The sequence below is a fragment of the Vombatus ursinus genome, unplaced genomic scaffold, assembly GCF_900497805.2.
Source record: "Vombatus ursinus unplaced genomic scaffold, bare-nosed wombat genome assembly UNPS02000580.1, whole genome shotgun sequence".
Taxonomy (NCBI): Eukaryota; Metazoa; Chordata; class Mammalia; order Diprotodontia; family Vombatidae; genus Vombatus; species Vombatus ursinus.
Window position 1 is genome coordinate 244,307 of NW_020940358.1, and position 6,348 is coordinate 250,654.

Below are 6,348 nucleotides of genomic sequence, written 5' to 3' on the forward strand. Positions count from 1 at the left end.
CATCCCCTTCCGGTATCTGATCCTACAACCAATCACTAGTAGGCGGGCTGAGGAGGAGGGGCTAGGAAGGTATATAAGGGGTGGTAGGGATCGGAGCTCGCTCTCTTGCTCCTGCTCTTGCTTTCCTGCTTGACCTTGCTGTGATGGTCTCTGAATAAAGTTCGAGTGCTTGCACCTCCTGATCGGCTCGTGTCTGTGTTTATCCGGGTGGGCTCCGAGGACTGGTGAGTATGACCCTGGCAGCCTGCTCCTGTTAGAAGGAGAGTGCACGGCCTGACTGGAACAAGTGGCGCCCAACGTGGGGCCCGCGGAAATAAGCCAGGGGCCCCGCTGATCAGCTGGTCTGGTCGCGGGAAGAGAGACGAGACCTGTAGCCAACAGGGTGAGGGAAGGAAGATGGGACAGACGTTTGTTAAGGTCCCGGATCGGGAGGTGCTAGGGAAAGAAGTATATAAAATAGTGAAAGAAGTGGAAATCAGTGGTGAGGAAGAATCAGGGAGTGAGGCAGAGGACACCGGAAACAGGAAGTGGGAGAGTAGGTGGGGGGAGAGAAAGGAAGAGCGAAGCAAAGAAAGCTCCGCCTATCACATGGAGGGGCGGCCCCCTCCTCCAGACTTCCCTTTTGAGGAGAACGTCCCGTCTGCTCCTCCTGCTCCCTCTTATGGGGCCATGGGGGACACCCCAACCAGGCTAGGACAAATGCTCCAGAAGGCAGTGGCAGACGGAGACATGGACGCCAAGGCATGGCTAAATGCCTGCCCGGTGTTTGAATCCGATGGAGGGATGACCTGGGCCCCTCTAGAATGGAAGAAATTTAAGGAGTTAAAAGAGGCAGTAAGTACTTATGGAGTTGAATCCCCCATGTCAGGGAATTGATGGTCCTCCTGGCCAATAGTTAGGTACTGACCCCAAATGACTGGAAAACCATTGCTAAGGTATGCCTTAAGCCAGGAGAAACCCTGCAATGGATGACTCTGTTTGCAGATATCGCAAAGAGCTTTGTTAGAGATATGCAGAGTCGCACTCCCCAAGATGACTTTCATAACACAGTAGGGGCAGGGAAATATGAGAAAAATGAAGATCAGATGCGATATGACGCGACAGTGTATGCAGCTGTCTCCCAATGTGCCCAACGGGCTTTTAGTAGGATTCAGGCATCGGGGAAACAAAGGCCCTCCATGACCCAGATTAAACAAGGTCCTGATGAACCCTTCCCGGATTTCGTGGCCTGCCTACAGGCGGCTGTTGAGAGATCCGTGGGCAGGGGAGAAGCCGCCAGCCTCCTTATACAGATGCTGGCACGGGACATTGCCAGAAGGCTATGCTTACATTAGATAATGACGCTGGCCTAGAGGAGATGATAAAGAGATGTGAACATGTCGGGTCCAGTGCCTTTCAAATGGACGCCCTCGTGGTGGCCATTTAGAAAGGGTTATCAGAAGTGCTGAAAACAAAAGAGACTAAATTGTGATATCAATGCGGCAAAGCCGGTCATTTCAAGGTACAATGCTGCCAGAAACCCGGTAGAGCCTGTCCCAAAGTAATTTGTCACAGTTGTAATAAGCCCGGCCATTATGCTAAGGAATGCCGCAAGTCGAAGTCGGTAAACGGGACAAGGGGCCCCTCGAGGGCCCCTCAACAAGCTTACCAGATGGAACCTCAACCCCCTCAGAATGCGCCTTCGGGGCTGCATCAGGAATATCTCCGACTTCTACCCGGTGGTTCGGACTTCCCCTTCACAGCAAAGGAAATTTCCAAATCGACCCCGGAGATACAACCATAGTGCCAGTGACTGGGCTTGATTCTGCCCTCCAAGCAGCCCTCGTGGTGGGCCTTTCATTATATACCCCCGTTATTGTCCACACCACGGTTATTGCTCACCAACCCCAGCAACAGATTATAGTAACTAACCCACATGATTCGGCAGCTTACATAGACAAAGGGGAGGTAGTGGCTCAAGCCCTCCCCCTGTTGGATGGGCACAGTAATGATATTAATTGGGTACAACATATAGAACACAGTAAGCCATGGGCAACTATCCAAATTAAGGGGTGATCCTTCAAGGGATTATTAGACACAGGAGCTGATCGTTCTGTCATCTCACAACTATTTTGGCCCCCATCTTGGCCAGTCCAAACGGATGCCACAACAATCAATGGGGTCAGAGGGGCGCAACAAGCATGGGTATCAGCAGAGGATCTGCCCTGGCAATTTGCGGATAAGCAAGGGACCATCCAACCCCTAGTGGTTGCTGGTTTGAGATACAATTTATGGGGAAGGGATATTTTGAAGGCTTGTGGGGCATCTGTTTATATACCATCCCCTCAGGATTTTTAATTGGGGCCATTGGGCAACAAGAAAAATTTTCTTGTATCAGACCCACTCCTCTAACATGGAGATCTAATAACCCAGTCTGGGTACCCCAGTGGCCCCTCCCTGCAGAGAAAGCCCAGGCTTTACGTGATATAGTGCAGCACCAGTTACAGGTGGGGCACATTGAGCCCACATCCAGCCCCTGGAACAGCCCAGTGTTTGTGATAAAAAAGAAATCAGGGAAATTTTGAATGTTAATAGACCTCAGGGCGGTTAACGCCACCCTAGAGCCCATGGGAACCCTATAGCCTGGCCTCCCCTTCCCTAATTTAGTGCCTTCTGGATGGCCTGTGACAGTCATAGACATCCAAGATTGTTTTTTCTCTATCCCATTATCCCCAGAAGATAGAAAGAGATTTGCCTTTACCATACCCACTACCAATAACGCAGGGCCAGATTTAAGATATCAGTGGAAGGTCCTGCCCCAAGGAATGTGCTGCAGCCCCACCTTATGCCAGGCTTATGTGGGGAGAGTGCTGGACCCTATCAGGGACAAATGGCCTAAAGCCACAATACTTCATTATATGGACAATATTTTATTGGTCACTAGCACTGATGAGACACTAGCAAGATTGGTAAAAGAAACCGTCTCTGCTCTTACTCATTATGGTCTGGTGGTGGCCCCTGATAAGGTCCAACAAAACTACCCACTCACATACCTGGGCCTTCGTATGGAGGCTGTTTCTATTAGCAATCAAATTCCTGAACTACGGCTTGATAAGATAACCACCTTGAATCACTTCCAAAAGTTAGTGGGACAGATCCAATGGCTCTGGGCCCGCACACCCATTCCTCCTGCTGTAATGCAGCCTTTATATGATATATTAAAGGGAAATTCAAATTTGAACTCCCCTCGGGCATGGACTCCTGCTGCTAAGGCGGCAGTGTCCCAAATACTCTCACTTGCTGCCTAGGCCCAGACCGCCAGTTGGGACCCCAAAGGTACAATAGAGGTCTCCTTGGTCAATCAACAGAGCCCTTTTTGTGTTATACACCAAGGTCCCAAATTGTTAGAATTTGTATATGCAAAGAAGGCTCACAAGGTGCTGCCAAGTTATTATGAGATGTTAGGGGAACTAGCCTTAGCTGCCGTACGAAGGGCTGTCCACTTGTCTGGGCAGCGACCATTACTTTACTTGCCTTTTGAACCTGGACAGAGAGAAGCCATTATGCAAACCTATTGGTCTTGGGCACATTGTTCCCAATGGGCCGAGGTGAGTCCCCATTCCTCCTGCCTGCTCCTCCCTATGCTAGAGCAAATAACCTTAGTACCACCCCAACGAAAGGTTATGGGAGAACCTGTTCAAGGCCCAAATGTTTTCACTGATGCTACAAAAAACCGAAAGGCCTCTATTTATCATGAGGCCTCCAAGGAAATAACAGTATTAGAAACCCCCTATGACTCTACCCAGAAAAATGAGCTCTTTGCCATCCTCCATGCTTGCCGTAAATATCCTGAGCCTATAAACATAATCTCTGATAGTCAATATGCAGTAAAGGTTCTTAGATGCATAGAGGACACTGTCCTCCAACCTCATAATTCCACCATATCCTTTCTCCTGAGTGAGCTACAGCAAATTTTGTTGCAGCGAAACAACCCCCTCTATATTCTGCGTGTTTATTCTCATCAGTCCACCTCAGGAGGCATTTTTGAGGGCAATGATGTAGCGGATCATGCTTTACAGTGCTCCCTACTGCCAGTCCTCACCCCTCCTGAACAAGCCCATGATTTTTTACACCTACCTGTGAGCTCCCTGAGATGCCTGTATGGTTTAACTCGTGAACAGGCTCGACAAATTGTGAGGCGATGTGTGCGCTGTGTTCCTTTCCTCCCCCCTCCACCTAGAAAGGGGATTAACCCACGAGGTCTTTTTCCCAATGACTTGTGGCAAATGGATGTTACTCACCTTGGCCGTGTTGCTATCCATGTCTGCATTGATACCTTTTCCAAATTTATGATGGCCACTGTATCTAGTAAGGAGAACACCCCATCAGTTATTAAGCATCTGTACCATTGCTTCACCTCTGTGGGGATCCCTCACGTCATTAAAACTGACAATGGGCCTGCCTATTTATCTACACAAATGACTGCCTTCTTTACATCCTTTGGCATTAAGCATGTTACAGGGATCCCCTATAACCCCACAGGTCAGGCTATTGTTGAGCGAGCCCATCGTACCTTGAAAGCCACCCTCAGTAAACAAATAGGGGGAGTAGGAGGTCGGGGCTCCGGGCGGTGGCCTACCCAAGCAGATGTGGATAAAACTTTATATACATACAATTTTCTCTGTCTAGATAGAGACACAGGCCTATCCCCCAGCATGCTACAGCTAATAACACCACCCACTTGCAATTCAACTGGCCCCTTAAAAACAGCACTACATGCACCATCCCTTAACCAGAAAGTCCTCTGGAAGGACGATGAGGGAAACTGGCAAGGCCCATCTGTAGTGTTGTGGAGAGGGCCGGGGTATTTATGTCTTACAGATCCTGATGGCCAGAGCTGCTGGGTACCAGAAAGAAGAACAAAACAAGTTGAAGAAGCCCTGGGAGAGACAACAAGGATGGGAGAAGAAACACAGTCAACAGAAAATTCAGAAAGAGCAGAAAGAAAAGACAGTTAGGATGACTAAACTGAGTAAACTGTTTTCACTATTTGCGCGATCAGGACTTTGCCACAGGTTGCGTCAGCTCCAGTGCCCTGGGCACCCCTGTCCAAGGCCACACTGCAGCAACAGGAGGAGGCAGGAGTGGAGATATGGATCCTGGTAGAAGGTGCTCAAAGACAAATCCTGACGTGGGAAGAGGCTACATCTGAGATCATCTTATAGGGCAGCTGGACCCTGAACTCCACATTGTACCTCCTCAGCATTCGCCACCTTACACTGACAAAAGCTAAGACCCCTGACAATTGGTTCCCCACTGCTGAAGATGCCAGGTGGGAGGAGATAGGTAAAGCAATCAATTATCATCAACACAAGAGAGAATGGCTGGGGCCACTTGCGTTGGCGGCATCCATCTTCGAGGAGTTCCAGATACAGGACTTATATAGCGGACAGCAATTGCTTGCCTCACAAATAGAGGAGCTGGCCAATAAATTTGCCCACCCCCTCCAAGTGCAGGCTGATATTGATCAGCAGCTGGAGGAGCAGATTCAAAAAATAGCATTGGCTACCCAGGACATTGGGAATGAACTTATGTGGCTGGAATTGAGACAGCAGTTGCCATGCGATGGCCGATATCGATCCATTTGTGTAACACCCTTAAACCATAACGCCACTTGCGATGCCCTTTCACAAAGCATAAATGACACTCTCCCTTTCTTTTCTATTTGGTGTAATGATACCCGTACCCTTTCCCAGATCCAAGCTACAAATCTTTCCTCCGAACTCCAGGCTTTGCGGGTGTTAATTAGACTGGCACGGAACATATCTGACACTTGGACCCAGCACGAGACTGATGATATTGTTCATCACCTTAGCAATTGGATTAAGCATACCTCTTTCCCCATCCCCTCCCTTATAACCCATTGGGCATTTATAGCTCTTTTTGCATTTATACTGTTACTGTTACTACCCACTATATTAGGGTGTTTCCTTAGGATTCTTAGAGGTTCAATAGAGGCACTCAAAACCGAGACCCTAGTCTTGAGACTCCGTCTCCGCCCCCTCGATTAAACAAAAAGGGGGAATTGTGAGGGATTGTCTGATGTTGGCTACGTGCCACATGGGGGATGTGGCAAGATGGGGCAGGGACAGGATACGGGGAAGTAACCGGAGCTTACGCTCCCGAGGCAGGGGGCTGTGCCATGTGGAGTTGTGGAACTGGGATAGGAACTGGATACGGGGAAGTAGCCGGAGCATGTGCTCCTGAGGCAGGGGGCTGTGCCACGTGGGAGTGGGATGGCAGAGAATGAGCTCCCTTTGTCTAGTCCTCTCCCTAGGTGCAGCGCTAACCCCAGATGCCTCCTTCCGG